Below are 26,735 nucleotides of genomic sequence, written 5' to 3' on the forward strand. Positions count from 1 at the left end.
TCCATCAAAGTGTTTAAATGTGACTACTTGAAGTTGTTCATATTTCATAGACAAACGTTGTTTATGAGCGGGAGTTTAAGTTGATGAACCCCTAAATAGAACATTCAGTGGGAGGTACTTGGGGTATAAGATGCTTCACTTAAATCTTTCACGTTTCTTCTAAATAGTCCACACCATGTGATCTATCCTTGGCCTCGAGGCACATTTGACGTGTCCCCCTAACGGATGGTGTTTGGCTTAGTCAATATCAAGGTGGATGGAGAGAGTGTTCATAATAAGTGGGAGCGGGAAGCGCGACAGCATATCCCTCGGTCTCCCTCATTAGGTTGAATAAAGTTACTGCACATCGCCTTGAGGCACCCAAGGAGTGTCCTCCTAAAGGATGGCAGTTTTGCGCGTTTCTTTATTTGATGGACAAGGGCGAATGAAAAGACCCGAGCCTACATCTTGGCAAGTATTTCTGAAGTCTTGGCCAAGAAACACGAGCGTATGGTCTTAGCGCGTGAGAGCATAGAGTCCCTACGGGGGATGTTTGGACAACCATCTGAACAGCTTATGCATGAGGCTCTTAAATATATATTCAACTCCAAAATGGAAGAAGGCACCTCTGTTCGTGAACATGTGATTAACATGGTAGTCCACTTTAATGTGGTGGAGTTGAATGGGTCTACCATCCATGAGGGCAGCCAGGTTAGCATAATCCTGCATTCATTGCTGGAGAGCTTCCTGCACTTTGTTAGCAATGTGATTCTTAACAAATTGAAATATAATCTTACAACTCTCCTCAACGAGTTGCAGACCTACCAATCTTTACTGAAAAGTAAGGAGAGGAAGAAGAGTGAGGCAAATGTTTCTTCATCCTCCAGGACGTTCCATAGAGGTTCGACCTCAGGAATGAAGTCTGCACCTTCTACTTCTAACTTTGCAAAGGGGAAGAAGAAGAAGAAGGGTGGTAATGGAAAAGGGAAGATGCATTCTAACTCACCACCTGTTGCCCCAAAAAGGCGTCCATCGGTTGAAAAGAGAAAGTATTTCCACTGCAACCAGGATAGACACTAGAAGAGGAACTGTCCTCGGTATCTGAAAGAGAAGAAAGCAGCTAAGGTTAAGGCCAAGTTCGATAAAGGTAAATATGATTTACTTGTACTTGAAACCTGTTTAGTGGAGAATGATGATTCATCCTGGATAATTGATTCGAGCGTCACTAACCACGTTTGTTCTTCATTTTAGGGGATTAGATCTTGGCGATAGCTCGAGGCTGGTGAGATGATGATGTGAGTAGGCACCGGGCACGTCGTCTCAGCTGTGGAAGTAGGAGGGCTCCAGTGGCTTTTCAGAATAAGTTTTTTGTTTTGAATGATGTATATATTGTTCCCGAACTAAAAAGAAACCTCATTTCTGTAAAGTATTTATTGCAGTGTAAATATACTATCTCTTTTAATGTGGAGAAAGCCTTTATTCATAAAGATGGTGTTTTTATTTGCACGGAAATTCTGGAATCTAAGTTATATGTGCTAAGGCCGTTAGCCATTAATTCCCTCCATAATACTGAATTGTTTAGAAGTGTCGTAACTCAAACAAAACATTGACGAATTTCTCCAAAATAAAATGTCCAACTTTAGCATATATGTTTGGGGCACATCAATCTCAATAGGATTGAGAGATTGGTGAAGAATGGACTTCTAAGTGAGTTAGAAGAAATTTTTTTACGAGTGTGCGAGTCTTGCCTTGAAAATAAGATGACTAAACGACCTTTTACTGAAAAAGGTTATAGATCCAAGGAGCCTCTATAGTTAGTACATTCTGACCTTTGTGGTTCTATGAATGTGCGAGCCCGAGGTGGCTATGAGTATTTTATCAGTTTTACTAATGGTTACTCCAGCTACAGGTATGTTTATCTTATGCAACGGAAGTTTGAATCCTTTGAAAAGTTCAAAGAGTTCAAGGCTGAAGTTGAAAATGCATTGGATAAATGGATTAAAATACTTCGATCGGATCGAAGTGGAGAGTTTTTGGACTCGAGATTCCAGGATTATTTGATAGAACATGGAATCATTTTCCAACTCTCAGCACCAGGTACACCTCAGTAGAATGGTGTAACGGAGTGGAGAAATAGGATCTTGTTGGACATGGTTCGCTTGATTATGAGTTATGCTTCCTTACCGGACTCGTTTTGGGGTTTCGTAATGGAGACTGCGGTATACATACTCAATTGTGTTCCCTCCAGGAGTGTTGCAAGAACACCTATGGAATTGTCGAACGGGCGTAAAGCTTGTTTATGTCACTTCCGCATTTGGGGTTGCCCTGCACACGTGCTTGAGGCTAATCTCAAGAAGTTGGAACCACGGTCGAGGTTATGCCTCTTTGTAGGCTACTCCAAAGGTATACGAGGGGGTTATTTTTATGATCCGACAGAAAATAGAGCGTTTGTTTCAACGAACGCTACTTTTCTGGAGGAGGATCATATAAGGGAGCACAATCCACGAAGTAAAGTCGTGTTGCGTGAGCTTTCCATTGAAACTACTGAAACTTTAACAAGAGTTGTTGAAGAGCCTGCTACATCAGCAAGAGTTGTTGATGGGAGTTTATCTAGTAGGTCGGTTCCACCTCAAGAGTTGAGGGAACATCGACATAGTGGGAGGGTTGCGAACCCTCCTGTTCGCTATCAGGGTTTCACGAAAATCCTTGCTATGGTAGCAGATGGTGACGTTGAGGATCCATTGTCTTATCAAAAGGCAATGGAGGATGTTAACTGGAATGAATGGGTCAAAGCCATGGATCTCGAGATGGAGTCGATGTACTTCAACTCAGTATGGGATCTTGTAGATCAGCCCGATGGGGTGAGATCTATATGTTGTAAATGGATGTACAAGCGCAAATGGGGTGCTGATGGGTAGGTACAGACTTTCAAGGCTCGACTTGTGGCAAAGGGTTATACCCAAGTAGAGGGAGTCGACTATGAGGAGACTTTATCGCCTATTGCTATGTTAAAGTCGATCCGCATCCTCCTATCCATTGCAGCTTATTATAATTATGAGATCTGAAAAATGGACGTCAAGACGGCCTTTCTGGATGGCAATCTTGAGGAGACCATTTAGATGGTGCAACCCGAGGGATTCATAGCCCAAGGTCAAGAGCAAAAATTTTGCAAACTGAATTGGTCCATTTATAGGCTGAAACAGGAGTCCCGATCTTGGAACATACGGTTTGATACTACGATCAAGTCGTATGGCTTTGACCAAAACGTTGATGAAACTTGTGTCTACAAAAAGATCATCAACGCTTTAGTAGTCTTCTTAGTATTATACATAGACGATATACTACTCATTGGGAATGATGTACATCTATTTACTGTAGTTAAGAACTTGCTGGCGACCCAATTCCAAATGAAAGATTTGGGAGAGGCTCAGTTTATTCTACGTATACAGATCTTTCTGAAGGGTAAGAACAAAGTGCTAGCACTGTTTTAGGCATCGTACATTGACAAGATGTTGCTCAAGTACACGATGTAGGACTCCAAGAGGGGCCTACTACCGTTTAGGCATGGAGTCACTTTATTTAAGGATATGTGTCCTAAGACGCCTCAATGGTTTAGGAGATGAGACGGGTCTTATATACGTCTGCCGTTGGTAGTTTGATGTACGTGATGCTCTGTACTCATCCAGACATCTACTACGTTGTGGGTATAGTCAGTAAGTATTATTCTAACCCAGGCCAGGGTCACTGGACCGCAGTGAAAAATATCCTCAAGTTTCTTCGGAGAATGAAGAACTACATGCTCGTGTATGATTCTAGGGATTTGATTCTTATTGGATACACGAATTCTGACTTTTAGACTGATAAAGACTCTCGCAAGTCCACATTAGGGTCAGTCTTTACTCTTAATGGAGGAGCTGTAGTGTGGCAAAGCACTAAGCAAGGGTGAATCGGTAACTTCATTATGGAGGTGAAGTACGTAGCAGCTTACGAAGCTGCTAAAGAGGTCGTCTGGGCTCAGGAAGTTCTTGACAGAACTGGAAGTTGCTCCAGATATGTCTAGGCCCATTACCCTATATTATGATAATAGTGATGCAGTGGTGAACTCCAAGGAGCCGAGGAGTTACAGGCACGACAAACACATAGAGTGGAAGTATCATCTGATCCGCAAGATAGAGCATCGAGGAGACATAATCGTCACGAAGATCGCTTCAGAGCACAATGTTGCTAACTCATTTATGAAGGCTCTCACGAGTATAGTGTTTGAGGGTCACCTATGGAGCATGGGTCTACAGGATCGCTCGCGGCTGGACTAGGGAAAGTGGGAGATTTTCTTGTACTAGGCTTTTATTCCCTAGTTTATTGTTTTGTACTAGTTTTATGTACACCCCACTTCGTTTTAGGAAAAGTGGGAGATTGTTGGGGTTGATGTCCTAAAATCTCGTGTCCTGTAGTTTGTACGAACGCTTGATATATGATATTTACTTAACATATTGCTTTTTGCTCAGTTGCATGTTTTATTTGCTTTACCACAAACCAATAAACATAAAATCCCTGGTTATCTATATGCAACTTAAGCATGTATGTGGTGACAAACAAGTGGATCATCTCTTGAGTGATAACCAAAATGGGCTGTAGTATATGAATAAAGGAGGGAAACCTTATCTTGGTAACGCTACAGATGCGACCCACTTTGTGGAGTGGTCACAAGTGTTGTGACTTGTCATAGATGGTCTGATCCTGATCATTCGTGTTGGGGACATGCAAGCGGGGGCATCCTATACAAAGAGTTTGTATAAGACCTGACCACAAAGTATTAACATCTCGTTATATAACACCGTTCATGACAGAGACTTCACTTCACTAGGATGACCATAGGTAACATGAATTCAATCCTGAGTGAGTTGGGAACTCTTGCCATTGAGGGCGGTCCTTTGATTTGTATGGGTGCGGGTTGCCATGTCATCGATTTAAACCTACCATTTTGGAGATTCGTCTGATTTGGGAGCTAGGAACTCAGCTACACAAAATGGAATTCACTCCTTCCCCGAGGCAGGGGCAAATAGATAGATAGCTCCCTTAAGGGCTGATTCCAGGGCTTGAACGATGTGACGCCACACCCCTTCTCTTGGCCCGAAAGGTGTTTACACATATTGGACTATGTTGTATTGTTCATTAGAGGAATCAATAGTACTTAAGGAGTGAGATGTAACTACAGGTGAAAAACGATAAATTGGCCCAACTGTATTTACGAGCATCTGTGAAGGGTCATCGTACTCATAATTGGTTATATCCATTGGACACAGAAATGTATCTGTGGTAATAAGAGTTCAACTATTGGTCTTTAGTGGAATACTTGAAAGTTAATGGATGGTGGATCTCATGGCTAAAGAGTTTAGTCAGCTATTCACGTACCATTGGAGCTTCGAGCCATAGGTTCATTAGGTCCCCTAGGTAGCTTGGAAGTCGAGAATCAGTGTTTGGGTTAGTTTGAAATGTTCAAATTGACAAGTGGGAGTTCGATTATATATGATATAATTGGACTGGTTAATTATATATGATATAGTTGACTAAATGTATGAGATACATTATTTTGGAGGAAATTAGATATAAATATGATTGATACCATGTGGGGGAGAAATTAGTATAGTAGATATGTGATATCAAACTATAGGGTAAGAATATAATATGATTGTATTTATTAATTATTAAATTGGTTAATTATATGATAATTGGCCTAAAATTTCTCTCGGATGTGTGTTAGTTGGAGGAGCCGCTTCGGTTAGGGTAACCGAAGAATAAAATGAAAATTAGTTTTATTTCTACAAAGGTTTAGAAAAATTGGCATCGGTGTGGAAATGTAAGTGATCGCATAGTCGAGAGCCTATATGATAGTCGCTCAGCACCTAAACGATTGCACACCTCGCACCTAAACAATTGCACGCTAGTCCCTAAACGATTGCTTAGCTTTCCTAAACGATCGCATAGTGTTCCGTGTTTTCTAAACGATCATCTATTTTTTACTAAACGATCGCTTAGTAAAACCTACACGATCGTGTAGCTTATTCTAAACGACAAGCATTTAACTATACGACAACTTCCTTTTCTCTCCCACTTGCTTATCATTTACACGATTTGTTCTTCCTCCAACCTCTACCAAACTCACCAAAGACCACACTTTGGATTCTCACTCCGAGAATACCAAGGGCTCTATTTTGGTGGTGTCATCCCCGCTGTGTTCACTTTTTCGTGATTGATCGTGTTGCTGCAACCGACGCATTTGCTGGGCGGTAGAGATCGCGTAAAGGTCTTCCGCTGCGTCAGAGTTCCAAACTATAAGAGGGTCTGCAACTGGTATGAGAAATATTTCCCTTTATATCTTTAATGTTCAAAGCATGTCGTTAATTACTGTTTGTTTGCATAACTGTATGTTAGAATGTATATGTTGTATTTCGGCCATAGTGAAATCGGAAAGATCCGAATGCGCTCATGGATGCTCTTCGTTAAGAGATCCTTCAACAATATGTCTACATTGAGGGGAGTGCAACTACTGGACTTTAGTGGAGTGACCTGGTAGTTAACGAATGGGGGTTAATTCGGTGTAAAGAGTTTAGCCAATTAATCTCAGATCGTTGGAGCCCATGATCTGTAGGACCATTAGGTCTCCCAAATAGCTCACAAACGGATTAGCCTTAGAACAATGTGATAAGTTGATTTGAAACGTTCAAATTCAGATTAAGGAAATTAGTAATTATATGTGATATAATTACACGTTTACTTTTGGAATTAAACGTAATTGGAGAATCGATTAATATATAAATATGATTTAAATATTAATTTGATGAATAGGGATTCATGATAATGGAATTGGTGACAAACTAATTTAATATTTTATATTAAATTAATAGAATTAATTAATTATTAATTATTAATTTTATTAGAAAATTGATTATTGAATTAATTTTTTAAAATAATAAAATTTCAATTTTAATTAAAGAGTTAAAATTGGAAAAATTTTGATTTTGAAAATCAATTTCAAAATAAAAAAAGGGAAATTGAAAAATAAGAAAATCCAAATGTGGGATTTTTCCACTTTCAAGCAAGAAGGTTAGTCACCTTCTTACACACAATTCTACCACCAAATTCAAGGAGTAGCTGGAATCACTTCAAGTGATCAATTTTCATGAGAGTCATTTAATAAAACCAGTCTTGATTGAGTGGAAAAGCTGATGCAATTGCTAAATTGCTGAGTTTTTGAAGTTTGAAAAAGTTGTTCTTCAACAAGCTAAAAAACTAGAAAATACCTTTTCCAATTCCCTAAGTTCAAGCTTGTTTGGAGTCTCACAACTCAATATAAGGCTCCCAGAGAATAGTAGGAAAGCTCTAGTGGTGGTGCATAGCAAGGATTAAAGACGATTGCAGCAGTATTTCGTTGAAGAAGAGGATCTTCAAAGGTATGTAATGAAACACTCTTAATACCCTATGGACATGCTTATTTTGAATTCAAAATTGAAGAATTAGAATTCTTAATGATCCCGTCTTCTTACGCTGCATGTTTCTATATTCCAACAATTGGTATCAGAGCATCATTTAAGCATTCAAATGAGTTAATTTTGGCTTGACGGGTGTTTTTCATAAGTTGTATGAAAATGATGAACTGATGTGGTTTTTCTGAGTTTTGGCATTGAATTCTCTTCAATTTTGTTGTAATTCTTGTAATTGACTCTTGACTGATGGGCTTTAATGTGTGATTAAGTGTTTGTAATTTGATTGGAGTCATTAGAGTTGCAATTAGGTTGTAATTGAAGAAAGAAGTGAAGAAGGTTGAGCAACAAAAACTGGTTTCTCTGCCACTACCCTATACTCGATGCATGATGCCATACTTGTTGGGGTTGATGCCTTAATTATCGTAGGGTCCTGTAGTTTGTAAACACTTGTATGAACAAACATTCTGTGATTAATAATATATGATATTGTGTTCACTTATGTTTATGAAATATATGATATTTTAGTTGCATTAACCACAAACCAATAAACTAAGATCCATGGTTATCGTTGTAACTTAAACATGTATGTGGAGATATACAAGTGGATCGTGTTTGAGTGATAACCTAAATGGTCTGTAGTATATGGATAAGGCTGGGTACCTTATCCTGGTGACACTACGAGTATGGCTCGCTTTGTAGGTGTTACAAATGTTGTAAAGTACTACAAATGATCTGATCCTGATCATTCATGTATTAGATATGCAGGCGGGAATATTCTATACAAAAGAGTTTGTATAAGACCAGACCACGAAATGTTTAATTTCGTTATATAACGTCGTTCATAATTGAGAGTTTCATTTCACTAGGATGACCATAGGTAACATGACTTTAATCCTGAGTGAGTTGTGAACTCTTGCCTATGAGGGCGGTTCTTTGATTTACATGAGCGAGAGTGGCCAAATCGCCGACTTAACAAGCCTACCATTTTGGGGATTCGTCTGATTGGGGAGCTAGGAACTCAGCTACACAAGATGGAATTCACTCCTTCCACGAAGCAGGGGTAAGTAGATAAATTGCTCCCTTAAGGGTTGATTACAGGTGTTGAACAAAGTGGTGCCACACCCTCTTATGGCCCGAGAGGGGTTTAGTCATAGTGGGACTATTATCTTTTGTTCATTAGAGGGATCAGTGGTACTTAAGGAGTTAGATGTAACTACAGGGACAAAACGGTAAATTAGCCCAACTGTACTTACAAGCAATTTGTGAAGGGTCATCGTACGATTGATTGACTATATCCAATGGATAGAAAAATATATCTGTAGTGCGAAGAGTACGACTGTCAGTTTTTAGTAGAGTGCCTGATAGTTAACAGATGGTGGATAATGTGATTAAAAAGTTTAATCAGTTATTCACGTACCGTTGGAGCTTTAAGCGACAAATCCATAAGGTCCCCTTGGTAACTCAATAGATTTAAGTTGAGAATCAGTTATTGGGTGATGCATTGTGAATGCAATGAATTAATGGTATGAAATTATGGTGGTAAATTATGCATTGTACATGCAAGTTTTCCTAGTAAAATCCAAGTATAAATCCTACTAGGTTTCCTGGTAAGTCTAGGGTCGAACACAGGGACTACTGAGACACTATGCATTGGTAAATTTTGATTCCTTTGCGGTGGAAAAAATCAAATAAGTTTGGTTGGTATTTTGTTTTAAGTATAAATTCTATGTGACGGAATTGAGTAAAGAGTTGATGACAGCGAAAGTTACAATGAGTATGCGGGTAACAAATTGAGAAAGGATTTAGCTAACACTTCCTAAGATTGCGTTCAAGCTATGTGATCATGCTACGCACACACAACAGCAAATCATCTTCCAATGCAAATGCCATGTTCCTATTTCTAAGATGCATGCGATGTATATGATGATGTCGATAGGACTTAATCCTAAGTCTCTATTCTTGTCTATGTGATGATGAATGATGCACACATACACAAGGTGACCGCATACTATCATATCCTATCTCTAGGGTGCATGCAATGCATTAATAGCAAACAGAACTTATTCCTAAGTTTCCATCTCTTGCTTATGCGGTTCTAATCTGACTCTCCCGAGCCTAGATTCTAATCTGACTTTCCTAAGCCTAGATTCTATCCTTAGACCACCCTCCCGAGCATCTCTAAAGAACGAATGACGCATACATAATACAAGATGATCGCATAAAGTGAAGATCTCAGGTCATGCTAGTTAAGTACTTCTCAACCCATTCAAAAATTTAGTTACTCATGCGAAATGTGATGAGATTGAACAGATGTTGAGATGCAAATTCCATTTTATAACTAAAGTCATAATTCAAAACAACAATGGAAAGTAGGAATAAGAAGCCTGGTAGCAATGTCTTGCTTCCCGAGGCTTTTACACTGTCTTTTACTCTACTCTACCCAAAAGAATGTTCTTGCTTCTGCAAGTGTCAGCCCTCTCTTCGTTTGCAGCGTCACCTAGCAGTCTTCCGAGCTTCTAGGAATGATCTTTCGGTGTCTACTCTCTTCACTCACCTCCACCTTCTAAGTATAAAATACGACTATCTATTATCTCTATGTATATGGTGAAAAAGAACTCCAAAATTCTGAACTGCTGAACTTCTTTAACGAAGGTGGGCTTCGGTATTTATAGAGCTTCAGGGCGAAGAGCTTTTCTCTCAAATGCTTGCACTGATGGGATGTCATTAAATCTATGTCTGATGTGCTGATTAATTGTCACCGAAAGGTTGAGTGTACTTGCTACAGTGTGTCGTTAACGGCTTGTCAACTAAATTTGGATTCGACCGTCATTGGCTATCTGTCCAATCGTGATTTATTAAGCTTTCACCTTGATGCATCGTCTTTATGCGGCCACCTTCTTGAGCAGATCTTCGTGCATTCGATCGCATAGCTTTGCGGTCGCAATCTTCTAATGCGTTTGGATGCTGAATTCCTTCGATCGCAATTCTGCCGTGTGCCAACGCATTTTCCTGCACAAAATATGTAAATTAACTGCTTTAATGCGATGGGCGCATGCGATCACAATGTTCTCAATTTAATGCTTTTGGATACGATTTTACATATTCTTACCATCGCAATCCAACATTGTTTTATATCTTTGCGTTGTAATAACGTGCATTTCTGCCCGTTATCATTGGGTTAATTTCAAATATTCAAATTAATAAGAGGAAATTTGATTATATATGATATACTTAAATTAATTCAATTATATTTGATATAATTGATATAATGCATTTTATACATTATTGTTTAATTGGTGGAACTAAATATTTTTATATGATTCAAATATATTTTCTATGAATTAGATTCCTAGTTATTAAATTTAATATAAATCATGCCATAAAATAGAGAAAAAGAACTTTGGTTTATATATTGTATATGATGCAATATTAAAATTATAGGTTATAAATATAATATGATAAGTTAGTTAACATATTTATTTATATTTATTAATTATTTGATAATTAACTTCTTGGGTAGTTATTTGGTTTTATGGAAAAAGTGGGACAAATGAAAATGGTTTTCGAATTATTTCGGAGGATAAACATTCATAATCAAGTATCTACATGATTGCTTGAGAGACTATACGATAGCCTCATTATCTAAATGATTGAGTATGAAGTCTATGTGATAGACTCGTTCGTCTACATGACAGTGTTATTCCCTTCTCGATCGTCTTCCTTCTCCACACCAAACTTTCCTCTAACCAAAATTAGCCAGAGCCCATCACTCCTGGATTTTTACATCGAGAATACCAAGGTATCCAAGTGGTAGTGTCCTATTTGGTTCGACGATTGAGTTGCTGCTTGCTGCTTGTTCGAAGGAGTTCGAGATTTGTTCGCTGCATTCGCGAAAAAGTTTGATCAAGAGATTACTTGAAGAACGGTTCTTCAAAGGTATAGCCTATTGATCCTTTGTTTTTATTTAGAAATCATGCTATAATTTAAGTTTAAAGCATAATCTGTTCGGTATGACTGTAAATGGATGCATTCAATCACAATGGGATTTGGACGATTCGCTTTCGCTTAAAGGTCCTCTGTAAATAGAGTTCCTTCAATACTCGATGACATACTCGATGCTCGATGGCATACTTGATGCTCATACTCGATGGTACTCAATGCTTGATGGTACTTGATGGTTTTTTTATCGGTTCAGCCCGATTTTGACCATTGGAGGGTCGGGTCCCGTTCAGGAGGGTTCGAATGGTCTAGAAGTGTTTTAGAGCCAGTTTTGGTTATTATTGTAATAATTAGATCTTTGTTTGCTTGAGAATGCCAAAACTAAATCATATCAGCTTGGGTTTAATTATTTATGCATGTGATGTATGTTATCATTAAACAAATCTTATATGTGTTTACAATATGTGATGTAGATTTAAAATCCCACCATAGGAAGCATGTTACATGCATTGAAAGTATGTTAGAAGGTGTTATAATATATGGTATGCATGTTTAGGGTTTCAGAATTTTAGTATAAGTGTTGTATTAAATCATGAGATATCTGATGTATGTTACGGATGTATACCATGTCTAAAGATTTATAAGTTGTTATAAAATTGGATTAGACATTAAAATCCATAATAAAGATAAGTTTCATACTCACATAGGTTAACTACTTTTTTTTATAGTTAAAATAGGTCGTTATCTTATAAAACTTGGGTTACAAACTCAACTGGTATATAATCTTGTTTAAGGCTGGGAGTATTTAAGTTAACGGTTAACGTAACACCTTCTACCTGGGGATTATGGCCAAATAATTGAGCGTTGTTTACCAGTTTTATGAGCAATATGTGAGCGATGTGAGGTTTTAAAATTGGTTTATCACCTAGAAATCGTAGGTTAAATCCAAATATAAATTTTATACTTGGATAAACACCTAAATTTAGGCTGTTTAATTAGTCAGAACAAACATGAGTAAATATATACCCAAACAAATGTTAGGACATTTCAGTGGGAGTTTAATAGCATATATAATATGTTATTAGAACACTTAAGTGGAAATTTAAGAATACTTTAGTGAGAGATTAATAACATATATGATATGTTATTTTTAGCTCTCGCATCCCTAAGAGTTCACATCGAGATTCATGCTTTGCTTCGTGTCCATTATACCTCGATTGTTCCATTCGAAAAGTGTTTGCCTGAATCAAGATTTAGGTGAATAGGGAAAGTTGTTCACAGTAAAATCAAAAGTGATGTTTTGATTTTAAATATCACGTCCTAAGATGTTCACACCGAGAGATCCGTGCAACACTTCTGTCGATTATACCTCGACTGCTCCATTCGGAAAGTGTTTGCATGGGATCAAGATGAAGGTGAATGAAGGGAAGTTGTTCGATGTAAAATCAAATATACGATATATTGATTTCAACTCTCACATCGTTAGAAAATTCACACCGTGAGATCCGTGCAACGCTTCGTGTCGATTATAAAGGAACTCTTATGCAAGAGTACCTCTGAGCGGAAGCAGATCTTTCCAAATGTTTTGTGATAGAATTACCACATTTACATTCAAACATACATATATGCATCTTACTGTAAAATTACCGGCATGCTTAAAGATTAATCAACATGAGAACAAGAAAACTTACCAGTTGAAGACTCTTTCTTCTCGGTAAACTCGCTCTCTGCACGAACGGATGCTCTCGCTCTCACTGGAACGACAAGCTATCGTTTAACAAAACTTCGGTCTTCTACCACGAACGGCCTCTCCACGAACAATAGAAAGTTGGGGATGACACCACCACTTGGAACCCTTAGTATTCTCGATGTGAGAATCTAAAGAGTGGACTTTGTTCGGATTTGGTAGAGGGTAAGAGGAGAGGAAGGTTGTATACAACAATCAAGCAAGTGGGAGTAAACTAAGTCTACCATATAGAAAAATGCTTGATCGTTTAGATGAAGTACACGATCGTGTAGAAAAAGGGCAGCTATCGTCTATATGAACGTTTAGTAAAAGCTCAGTGCTAAAGTTTTTTTTATTAATTTTATTAGAAAAATTGATTATTGAATTAATTTTTTTAAAATTAATAAAATTTTAATTGTAACTAAAGAATTAAAACTGGAAAAAATTTTGATTTTGAAAATCAATTTTAAAATAAAAAAAAAGGAAATTGAGAATAGGAAAATCTAAATGTGGAATTTTCCTACTTTCATGCAAGAAGGTGAGTCACCTTCTTACACACAATTCCACCACCAAATTCAAGGAGTAGCTGTAATCACTTCAAGTGATTAGTTTGCATGAGAGTCATGTAATAAAACCGCTATTGATTGAGTGAAAAAGCTGATGCAATTGTTGAATTGTTGAGTTTTTGAAGGTTGAAGAAGTTCTTCTTTAACAAGCTGAAAAACTCAAAAATATTTCCTCCAATTCCCTAAGTTCAAGCTTGTTTTGAGTCCCACAACTCAATCTAAGGCTCTTAGAGAAATAGTAGCAAAACTCTAGTGGTGGTCCACATCAATGATTGGAGAAGATTGCAGCTGTATTTCGTTGAAGAAGAGGATCTTCAAAGGTATGTAATGTTCTGTTAATACCCGATGAACATGCTTATTTTGATGTCAAAATTGAGGAATTAGAATGTTTAGTTATCTGGTTTTCTTCTGCTGCATGTTTCTATATTCCAACACATAGAACCCTACGAAATCTTGGAGCGCATAGATGATGGAGTTGACATTCAAAATGTAGAAGATGTTTGGATCTTAAATACACTAATTACGTTAATTTTAGTGAATTAGTAAGCATGCTCATGAAAATATCAGAAATAGGGTTTCAAGACTACAATCTTTAGTGAACCCCTTTAAAACTTCAATCTACCACGAAATTCTTCTTGAAAGCTTGTTGTAGACAACCACAATGACTTCTCTGCTATCTTCTAGGCCTTAGATTGAGTGGTGGAACTCAAATTGAGATGGATTGAATGTCAAAAGTTGGAGTTAGAGAACTTTGAAAACACAAAAATTTTAGAACCCAACCTTCTTTTCAAATCTTTTGTTTTTTTTTTCCTTTTAATTTGCATGATCCCAAAACTGTATTCAACAAATTCATTTTATAGAATTAAGTCATGCAAATGTAAAAAATCCCAAAATGACACTTAAAATCCACTTTAAGAAAGCTAAATAGGTGTAGATATTAAGTGAGATTATCCCACTTCTATTTTTAAATCATTTGATCCATTTATTCTAAAATTAAAACGAATCAATTTTGCTAAAATAATTTTGAATAAATGAATATTTAAAAAATCTAATAAATAAAAATTTTAATATCAAATATTAAATTAATAAAACATCTAATCCAAATATGAATCTTTATTCATGTTTATTAATATTTAAAACAAAATTAAATGTTTTCAACTCTCCAAATCCATTTAAGATGATAATTATATTGAATATAATAATCCATACCCTAAATTAAATTTGAACATTTCAAATTCTTTCAACACGCTATTCTAAGGTTTAATCCTTTTACGAGCTAGTAGAGGGATTTAATGGACCTACAGATCATGAGCTCCAGTGATTTGAGATTAATTGGCTAAACTCTTTAAACTAATTAATTAATATTCGTTGACTACCGAGATACTCCAATATAGTTCAGTAGTTGCATTCTTCTCATTGTAGATACCACTTGATTTAACCATCATCAGTAAGTCGATCATTCACAGGTTGTTCGTTACAGCTAGGTCAAAATTACTATTTTATTCTCATAATACATCTTGCTCCTTAAGTCTCTACTGATCCTCTAATAAACAGTTGGTTTATGGTCCTACCAATAAACCAAGTCCCTCTCAGCCATAGAGAGGGTGGGGCCTCTCTGTTCAAGACTAGGAATTAATATTTCAGGGAATAACCTATCTGTTAACCCTAAAATAGGTAGGAGTGAAATTCGTCTTGCAGGACTATATCTCTAGCTATCTATTCGGTCTTACCTCTAAAATGGGAGGTCTATTGAGCGATGATGTTGAGCCACTCTCATCCATACAGATTAAAGGATAATCCTAAATAAACAGGAGTTCATAGTTAGCTCTGGATTGAGATCGAGTTACCTTAGGTCATCGAATTGAAATAGTTAGTTTTAACAGTAAATGACCGTTATAAAGAAAGTGACTATTTTGTGATCCGGTATTATGCAAACATCTTTTGCATAGGATGCCTCCACTCACATGTCTCCACATGAACGACTTTAAAATCACATCGTTTGTATCAATATAAAAAGCGGGCTGCATCCATAGTGTCCCCAGGATAAGGTACCCAACCCTATCCATATACTTATAGACTCTTTTAGCTATATACTTAAAACTTGATCCTTCTTTATGTTTCTACATAAAGTTTAAGTATTCATGTTATAGCCATGAGTCGTTAGTTTATTGGATTTAGGAATCTATGAATATAATTTATATATTCAATAACAACGTTATTGAAATAATTTTTATTGTAAATAGGAATATGTTTAATGTTTACAAACTGCAAGTTTTAGGACACATAACCCAACAATAGAACCACTAGCCTACCATTTGACATTTCCAATGGAGCTTTCCAGGATACACGATGTGTTTCATGTGTCAATGCTACGTAAATATGTTTCGGATCCCTCACATGTCCTAGAAATAGAATCGGTACAGCTTAAGGAAAACCTTTCATATGAGGAAGAACTTGTATAAATCTCAGATAAGAAGGAATAAATGTTGAGAAATAAAACGATTCCATTGATTAATGTATCACGGAGAAATCATGCAGTGGAAGAAGCAACCTGAGAAAGTGAATAACAAATGAGAACCAAATACCTTCGGTTAATCTCCTAATGAGTTTTGCTGAATTTTAAGGACAAAATTCTCAAAAGGAAGTACTTACTTGTAAGCCCTGATTCCTTTTCTCTTAATTAAGCTTGAGAATAAGTTAGAAAATTTTAATTTTAGATTTGGACTAACTACCTCATGTGAGCATACTCAAGTTTAATGTCTTTAAGGTGATAGGTAACCTAAGTATGCTAAATTGAGTAATATGGGTGTTAGGAATTGGACTTTAAATCCCTAATGTATTTTTTTTTATTTAATACTTAATAACTTAGCCTTTTGGTAGTGTGATTGAAATAATGAAGTAAGAGTGGAAAAATCTCTATTGGGTAAGTGTTAAGTGAAAAGGAAACAAATTTTTAAAGAGAGTGAAGGATTAGAGTTGTTTTATTATTTGTGGAAAAAAAATTATTTTAGGATAATTATAAAATATAATTTAATATTTGAGATTAACACTATTTTAAGATGAAGAAAAAGGGAAGAAAAAGGGAAGAAATGAAGGGGAGCCACGTAATAAAGCAAACAAGTAGTTGGTTGGCTGATTTTGATTGGAGAAGAAAAAGGCAGAATCTGGCTGAGAATGAAGGTATTTTTGGAAGGTTGGTTATTCTAATTTACTCGCAAAATTCAATTTACTTGAACCAAATTGAAGAGAATGAGTGGAGAACTCAACCTAGGGTTGTCGAAGAGATTTAGGCAAGAAAAATGGAGAAATCGTGAAGAAATCCAAGGTGGTCAGAAAATAAAAAAAAACCAGAGAGTCTTGATTTGAATGGATGTTTGAGGCATTTTCAATAGCATTTAAAGCCTCAAATTTAAAGGTTACCAAGTTTTAAGGCCCCTTTTGAGTTTTAAAAAAGTTATTTGAAGTGATTGTGTCCGAATTTGATAAAATAGAGTCTAAAAGAATGCTAGAAAAGTAGGAGAATACAAGGCAACCTGTTGTTGCCTAGCCTAGCGTTCAACTGCCCAACACCGCCTTGTTGGGATTGATGCCCTAAATCTCGTAGGGTCTTATAGTTTGTAAATGTTTTGAACAAACTCATTATTTATTTAATAAAATATATGATATTTTATTCCATATTTTAGTTGCATTAACCACAAACTAATAAACTAACATCCAATGTTATCTTGTAGCTTAAACATGTATGTAGAGACATACGGGTGGATCATGTTTAAGTAATAACCTAAATGGTTTGTAGTAGATGGATAAGATTAGGTACCTTATCTTGGTGACACTACGAGTATGACCCATTTTTTAGGTGTTACAATTGTTGTAAAGTGTTAGAATGATCTGATACCGATCATTCATGTATAAACATGCGAGTAGGGATATTCTATACAAAGAAGTTTGTATAAGACCGAGCCATGAAATGGTTAGTCTCATTATATAATGTCGTTCGTAAGAGAGACTTACATTTCCCAAGGATGACCATAGGTAACATGACCTGAATCCTAAGTGGGTTGTTAACTCTTGCCTATGAGGGCGGTCCTTTGATTTGTATGAGTGAAAGTGGCCAGATCGTCGATTCAATAAGCCTACCATTTTATAGATTCTTCATTATTGGGCAGCTGAGAACACAACTACATAAGAAGGAATTCAGTCCTTCCCCGAGGTCGAGGTAAGTAGATAAATTACTCCCTTAAAGACTGATTTCGGGGCTTGAACAATGTGATGGCACACCCTCTCCTGGCCCGAGAGGAGTTTAATCATAGTTGGACTATGATCTATTTTTCATTAGAGGGATTGGTTGTACTTAAAGAAGTTAGATGTAACTATAGAAGTAAAACAGTAATTTTGGCCTAGCTGTACTTATGAGCAATTTGTGAAGGGTTATCGTACTGTTGATTGGTTATATCCAATGGGCACAAAAATATATTTGTAGTGCGAAAAGTGCAGCCATCGGTCTTTAGTGGAGTGCCCTACAGTTAATGGATGGTAAATAGTTTAATTAAAGAGTTTGATTAATTATTCATGTACCGTTGGAGCTTCAAACTACAAGTCCATGAGGTCCCCTTGATAGCTCAATAGGATTAAATGAGAATCAATTTTTGGATTAATTTTAATTGTTCAAATTAATTGAGAGATTTAATTAAGTTATTTTAATTATATATGATATAATTATTATAATGTATTTGATACATTATAGCATTTGAGAGAGGAAATAAATATTTGAATAAGATTCAAATATTACTTATATGAATTGGATTCATAATGGTTAAATTTAATATAAATGTGATTTATATTAAATGCCATATGAGAGGGAAAAGAAACTATAGGTTATATTGTATATGATACAATATTTAAACTATAGGTTAAGTTATATTTGATATAACTTGTAGTTTAATATATATATTATGATAAGTTAGTTATCATATTTATATACATTAAATATTTATTTTATATAAATTAATTAAAAAATTCTTATAAATAGAAGAATCCCAAAAATATTTTTAATTTATAGTAAAAAGTTCCAAAAGTGTTTTGTACTTTGGATTTTTTTTTGTTATAAAATGTAAATATTTTTAAATATTTTTTTTTTATATTTTTTATATTTTAAAAGACCCTAAATTAATTTATTTAAATTAGGGAGGGAGTTAAACCTCCCTCCCCTTTTTTTTCTCTCCACTCACGTAAGTGGGTGGTTGATGATATATTTAGCATTTTGAAAGGAAGAGAGTTTTCTTCTTCACAGAGTAAGAGTAAGAGAGACAGAAATGTTCTGTGAGAGTTGTTGTTCTTAGAAGTTAATCACAATTCTTCATTCTCCTCTCTATACTCAAATATTTCCCTCACTATTCCAAAATAGTCAGAGCCCACCACTCCTGAGTTTTCTACCTGAGAATACCGAGGTCGCCATTGTGGTAGTGCCCATTTTTTGTCTGAGGGATCTTGAAGAACTGTCTTCAAAGGTAAAGGATTCTAAAACCTTATTTTTAAGCATGCTGTAATTTATGTAAATGCATAATTTATGCTTTCTTTTTTGTAAAAATTTTATTCTATGAAAAATGGGAATTGGGACGATCCCGCTTCTGCTCAAAGTTCTCTTCAATGAGATCCTTCACACCTAGCCTCACACACGCCTGCTGCTCAGCCTACTTGTCCGCGGCACGCGCACGCCCGCGTCTCTAGTTCCGCATGCGCCTTCTGTCATGTTCAACGCTCCTTAGTGCACCCCAACATGCCCACAGCCACGCGCCCATATCCACACCCATTTTTGTTAACCATTGGCCTTGCCACGACCTTGGTGAAGCCAAATTAGAAATTTCTTGATATTTTAACCCTAAAATGAATAATTTTGGACTCAAGTGATTTTTGGAAAATTTTGGGTATTTTAAGAAAAATATGCTTAAAGTACAAAATATGAAGATTTAGGGATTAAATTGAGTTCAATTGGTGTTATGGAATCACTAATAGCTATTCAGGGTTGTTTTGATCTCTTGTAAGTGTCTAGTAACCCTGGGATCTTGTTTCAGGTCAGGTTAAGATTGGGAAGGTCTATAAGCTGAGGAATTCGTGCTTGTGACTATGAGTGGTCTTATTTTAAGTATTTCAATATGAAATGTATATAAGTATAACAATATGCTATGATTTTTTATGTTTTGTTTTACTTGACCGTGGTTGCAAAAATGCTTGAATAATGATTTCTGAGTTATCATTGGTTTTATGTAAGCTGGATTTATGAAAATTTGGTTTGGAACCTGATTTTATTTTACCTTGTTTTGAATGGTTTTTCGAAGTGGTTTCAAATCATTAATCTTGTACTCGAAATGTTTTTCCATGCTACTTTGTTTCAGTAGCGCCACCCAGGCAATCAAAGGGCTACTGGGGTCGAATGTGACCAAAGGATACTGGGAAGTCCAAAGAAACCTGGGCCTGTGGTGTGTATTCATAACTAGCCCTTGAGACAGTTCTGCATGCACGTATGACATTATTACTGTTGGCTTTTTGGTCTTTAATCTCAAATTAATTTACTTTAATTAATTAATTAATTAATATTCTGATGAAAATAAACTTTCTTTTATTTATTAATAATTATCATGTTTTGAAGGTCCATTGTGTAGAGCTCGAAATAATGATTACAACGAAATTTGAATCACTCAAATTGGAGCTCAAACGAAGAAGATATAGGCGAAACAAGCTTAACAAAAAAAAGAACAAGCTAATGACGTGGCAGAATTTTATCGAAATGGACCAATTGAAAGGTGCGTCTTCGAGCATAGGAGGAAGGAAACATGGTGAACTTCAGAGATTTTTGTTGGGTTTTTAAAAAGAAAATGAATTTAATATTATTTTATGTTTGTGTCTAATAGCTAGTTTTGGACACATAGTGGATTTTTGTTTTTTGTTAGGATTTTAAAAAGAAAATGAATTTAATATTATTTTATGTTGTTTCTAACGACTAGTTTTGGATACATGGTGAGCATTGTTTTTTGTTGGGTTTTAAAAGAAATGATTTTAAAAGATATATGATGTTATATTATTTTTTTTGTTTGTGTCTAATGACTAATTATGTTTAAAATCTACACCATTAAATTTTCTTTTCCAAGATCCAATGCTCCAAATTAAACGTGAGTTTTAAAAATTTTTTCTCTTTATTTAAACTCACGTTCTTCTCTAATTCATGACAACAATTTTTATTGTTTTCAATCCTCCCTAACTCATTAAGCCACCATTGTTGCTCTCTCTTCAAAACTTCAGTTTTCTTCTTTTTATCTTCTTATTGAGAGTGATATTTTATGCTATGAGGATTGATTCATTGAGTGCTTAAGCTTGTAAATCCACTATATTTAGAGAGTTTGTCAAGTGTGCTCTTTATTTTCTAAACTTTTGTAAGGGTTGGCTCTTGAACTCAGAAGAAGAGTTATTGTAATGGTTTGATCCTCAATCACGGAAAGAATTAGGTTTGTTCTTGCACCCGAAAAAAGCAACGTTGTCACGGTTCAATTTTAAGTCGTGGAAAGAGTCAAATTTGAGTGACATACCCAAGAAGAGCTTGGAAAGTGGATGTAGGCCGGGTTGTTCCGAACCACTATAAAATTTTCGGTGTCATTTTCTCTATCCCCCTCCTATAATTTTGTAATTTATTTTTATATTTTATTTTATTTGCATGAAATTAACTGCTATAATTTATTCTTGAGATTAATTGCTCAAATTTTTTTTATTTAGGTTGGTTGAATTTATCTGTACATATTTATATTACCAACCTTGTTATGAACATTAAATTGGATGCTTGAATTTGTTAATGTTACTTAATTAGTCATTTAAAGTGAATGCATATGTATAAAATTATTGTTTAAACCATTTATTTTTTAAAAAGTATATTAATTTGCTTAATTGGACCCACATTAGTAAAAAGTTTTCATTAATTTAAATAAACCCTATGCACCCCATTCTAGGGTTGCCATACCAATCCTGTAATTATTTGGTTTATCACGGCGAGGGATATTCGATGTGTGATGTGTCTAGGAAACCATATGTCATTGTCCAGAGTAACTTGCTATCGTAAACGAGTAGTTAGGTACAAAGTTGGTGTGATTTTTTTTTTTTTTTACCTAGAACCTGTGAAGACATGAAACATCACTTCTCTCTATGACTTTTGATGCCCCAACTATTAACATATCCTGTACACAAGATCAAACCTAGACTTCCAAACCAATTTCCATTATAAAACATTGGTTAACAACCCTCAAAATTGTTGGGATTGGTGTCCTAATTCTCCCGGAGTCTCGTAGTTTGTAACTTTGTACACATTGTCATTAATAAAATAAGATTTATTTTATTTGCATTTACTCATATCCAATAAACAAAGATCTGTGGTTATTGTATGTAAATTTAAGCATGTATATGAGATATACAAGTGGATCATGCCTTAAGTAATAACCTAAAAGGTCTGTAGTATAAGGATAAAGGAGGGATACCCAGGTGACACTACGGATACGACCCGCTTTGTAGAGGTTTACAAGTGTTGTGAACTACTATAGATGGTTTGATCCTGACTATTCATGTGGAAACATGCGAGCGGGGGTGTCCTATACAAAGAGTTTGTATAAGACTGGACCACAAGATGATTAGTCTCCTTATATAACGCCGTTGATACTTGAGACTTACATCTCACTTAAAAGACCATAGGTGACATGACCTTAATCTTGAATGTTTTGGAAACTCCTGCCTATGCGGGCGGTCCTTTGATTAGTGTGGATGAGAGTGGCTAGATTGCAACTCAACAAGTCTACCTTTTTGGGGATTTGTCTAATTGGGGAGCTGGGAACTTAGTTACACAAGATGGAATTCACTTGTTCCCCAAAGTAGGGTTAAGTTGATAGATTGCTCCCTTAAGTGCTGACTCCGGGTCTTGAACATAGTGGCCTCATTCTCTTTTTGGAAGAGAGGACCCAATCATAGCAATACTATGACTTATTATTCGTTAAAGTAATCAGTGGTACTAAGGAGTTAGATGTAACTACAAGGGCAAAACGGTAAATTGGCCCAGTTGTACTTACGAGTGATTTGTGAAAGGTTATTGCACTGTTGATTGGTTAATATGGACATAAAAATATATCTGTAGTGAGAAGAGTACAACTGTCGGTCTTTAGTGGAGTGCCCAATAGTTAAAGGATGGTGGATCCCGTGACTAAAAAGTTTGGTCAGTTATTCACATACCGTTGGAGCTTCAAGCTACATGTCCATAAGGTCCCCTACGTAGCTCAATGGGTTCAAATTGAGAATCAATTCCTGGGGGTGATTTGAAGTGTTCAAATTAACATGAGGAAATTCAATTATATGTGATATAATTGATGTGATGTATGAGATACATCAAGTGGAGGAACTAATGTAAATATGATTTACATTAAGTACCATAAAATAGAAAAAGAACTATTGTTTGTATGTTTCATGAGATGAAATATTAAATTGATTTGTTAGTTGATTCTTAGACTGTAATTGATTGTGTTCACTCGAATTGAATTTGGAACGATCTCTTTCGCTGCTCATGGAAATCTTCATGTTTGATTTCCTTCAGAAATAATTACAACCTAAAAAATAATTTACATCCATCATCGGAGTTTAAGAACATAACCCAGTTTAATTCCCTATTTTTGTTTATAAAATATATATAGACCAACAATAAAATTTGTTTACAACAAGACATTTTAGGGATGCAATTCACAAGTTCTAACTATCACTACTATGGTGACATCCACAAAATATATTTACATACAATGCAACAAACGTCTATTATGACTAGTGGGGATTGACGGCTCAGTAGGCTCTTAGAAACCTGATCATTACTGGGGGAAGGGGGAGGGGGGGACATTGGAAAACATAAGCTAAAGCCCAGTGAGTGGTAAGTTTATCTTTCATAAATAGCTTCAATATATAAAACGTTGAGTGAAAATTTTTCAAACACAAGTTATTCATTCAATGGCATGATCATCATTCCACAATACAACGAGATATAAACACGCATATGAGCTGATGAAAAGTCACACTAAATCTGTACCCAAATCCCTCTCTACCACAACGACATATCGCAAATATGCGACTGAGCAGAGCTCACATACGTTCCATAGCTACAATAGAACATGCGGCTGTGATGAACTTACACACATCCAATACATCAAGTAGTGGTCAATTATAGTAATAATAGTAAGATCATATGTGCACACAGAATAGCTCCGAAGGCAACTCATGGCTCCAAGCCATCAACATATCTCATCACAACTATGGTGACGCTAAGAAAACACATTTATTTATCCCACGAGTAAATCACATCTCGGGTATTAGAATCTAATGGTTTGAATACCACCTTTCACAACTATCATAAATATTATTTATATGAAACAACTCATCTCAGTTTTTAAATATATCATTAACTCCATTATTCAATCTCATTTGGATCATAAATCACATAGAAACTTTTCATAAAATCACATCATAAAGAAACCATGAAAAATCAGAAATTATCGTTCACATCATTATTGAAAGCACAAGTATGTCAAAATTGATCATGCTAGAAACTTTATAAAAAATGATATATTTTATCATAAATTATATATACTATGATATCATATATACACAGACACATGTATACATATACATATATATATACACAAACATGTATATCTACACACACGCACGCGCCCGCACACACACACATGCATGTGCACACGTACACAAACGTGCGCACACATACACACACGCACACACATTCACACATGTACGTGTACATGCGTGTACACACACATAGATATATCTACACATGCACGCGCAGACACGCATTTACGCACACATGTACAGAAACATACACATACATACACACGCGCACGCACAAACATACATTGTGTATACATAGTACATCACTCACAGTCAACTAGTTTTTCCTCCGAATTTCTCGTTTCTCAGATTCTTAGTTCCTTCAACTTCCGGTTAACCTAGAATTAAGTTAATAATCCTTTAATTAATCCCCAATTGGATTTAATAAAATTATTCCAAAATTATCCTTCAAGATTAACCAATTTTACATAAACTTTCCCTAAAATCCTAATTTGGTCCAATTTATGGTTTACGTTGTAATTAAATCCTTTAATTACTTTAAATTTACCTTAATTCCCCAAATTAATCCAAATTCAAGCTCAAAGTACCTTAATAATACCAATTAGGACTTAAATCAAGCTTAAGAGTACTTAAATTAATCCTAATTTTTCATTAACCCTAATTTTACCCAAAATTAGGGTTTATCTCTCAAAATTAAATCCCTTAATTAATTTTAAGCTCAACTTAGTATCCCAATTTATTGCAAGAATAACCAATTTCCTCAAATTTCTTCCTAATAACTCTAATCTTAACAAATTTTACGGTTTGTCTTTCAAAATTAATCCTTAAAATTACCATCTAGCTTAAGATCCCAAATTACTCCAATTTTTGGGTTGAAATGTCTTAATGTTGCCAATTGGATTGATAATCAAGCTTAAGGATCTTAATTAACCATAAAATTGCAAAGTCAGCTTTAAGAATCACTCAAACCATAAAAGTCAACGTTTTAACCCCTTTTATGGCAGACATAAGATGACAAACAGGGGTCATCTTCAACCTCCAGCCATAAAAATTTCCAAATTCGTACCGTTTTCTCTGGTGGACTTTCAGTGACGAAATTCTTCGATTTCGGCCAATAACACTTCGATTAACCTATATGAACCTTTTATCCATCATTAGAATTAACTAACCTCAAAGTTTGGACGTCCGATTTGTCCTAGAACTCCCGAAATCGGTCAATCTCTCCACGGTGTCCCTGTTTTCCGAGGAAAAGTTGTAGAATTTTCAAAGTTTAAATACGACATTTATGGCCAATAAAACTTCAAATGATTTTTATAAAGCTTTAGAGAGACCTTAGAATTTACTTATCTTCAAATTTGGAACTTCGAATCAATCCCTAACTCCATGAATTAGTGAAAAATCCAACTACCCATATTTTTCGTCCAACCCCGACCGCTGCGATTTTTCTTCTTTTTCCTTGCTTTTCCGGCAAATTTCTTCAAATTAAACCTCCCACGAGCTTATCCTTTACTTCTTTTTTAGTTTCTACCATTTTGCCAATTTTCCCTCACAAGAAAGGCCCTAATTCGAAAACTTTCTTCTTCCTCTTCTTCGGTCTGCCGAACACCAAAACCCCGGTCTCCCCTTCGGTTTCCAGCATCAATTTGAGGTTGCCCATGTACCTACTTGACTAACCCTTCACCTTCAAGAGCTCCAATGAGAAAATTTGGAAAAAATAACACAAATTTATCCAAAAATCTTCAATTTCTCTTTTCCCTTCTTTCTCTCGGGTCTACCCATTTTCTCCTTCAATTTCTCTTTCAACTCCAGCTCAACTTTAGTTTAACAAGCCTTAATTATCCAAAATTTACCCTTGAAACCTTAAAAATCTCCAAAATTTACCATTTAGCAAAAAGTTGACCTTTTGGTTTAACTTTGACCTTTAACTTTGATTGTTGACTTTGACTTTGACCTTGACCTTGACTTGTCTTGAGCATGTCTACCTTATTCACAATTCTCATATTTAGTGCACATCAAGTTATTATTCTCAACACACTTCAAAAGATTAAGTTATTAAGTAAACAAGAGAGAATTTACTCTTAAATACTAAGCTCCATCTTCTAATCACCAACATTACTCTACTGGGCATACTTAAGTCATTTAATCCAATTTACTTATTAGGTTAATTCTATACCTAAGCAAGAGAAAAAGGAATAGGGTTTACAAATTAGTACCCTCTTTTGAGAATTTATCCTTGAAATTTTGCTAAGGTCGTCATGTGAACAGCTGTGGCTATTGAGCTTTCATCAAATGTTCACTTTCCTAGATTGCCTTTTTAACTACATGATTCCTTCACAAAAATTAACCAACAGAATCATTTTGTTCCCTAATAGCTATTCTTTCCTATTCATA

The 26,735-nt window shown here is 35.6% G+C and overlaps 1 long non-coding RNA gene across 1 annotated transcript; it reads right to left on the bottom strand.

Moving 5' to 3' along the window:
- Positions 1-24,308: 24,308 nt before the first annotated feature.
- Positions 24,309-26,029, bottom strand: LOC150035223 (uncharacterized). The gene is made up of 3 exons (XR_016530575.1): positions 25,676-26,029; positions 25,514-25,578; positions 24,309-24,721 (listed from the first exon to the last, which is right to left on the bottom strand). It is a non-coding gene; the product is annotated as an uncharacterized LOC150035223 (long non-coding RNA).
- Between the last annotated feature and the right edge of the window lie 706 nt (positions 26,030-26,735).

This window comes from Benincasa hispida, chromosome 7, assembly GCF_027475165.1.
Source record: "Benincasa hispida cultivar pf3 chromosome 7, pf3_genome.v1.1, whole genome shotgun sequence".
NCBI lineage: Eukaryota > Viridiplantae > Streptophyta > Magnoliopsida > Cucurbitales > Cucurbitaceae > Benincasa > Benincasa hispida.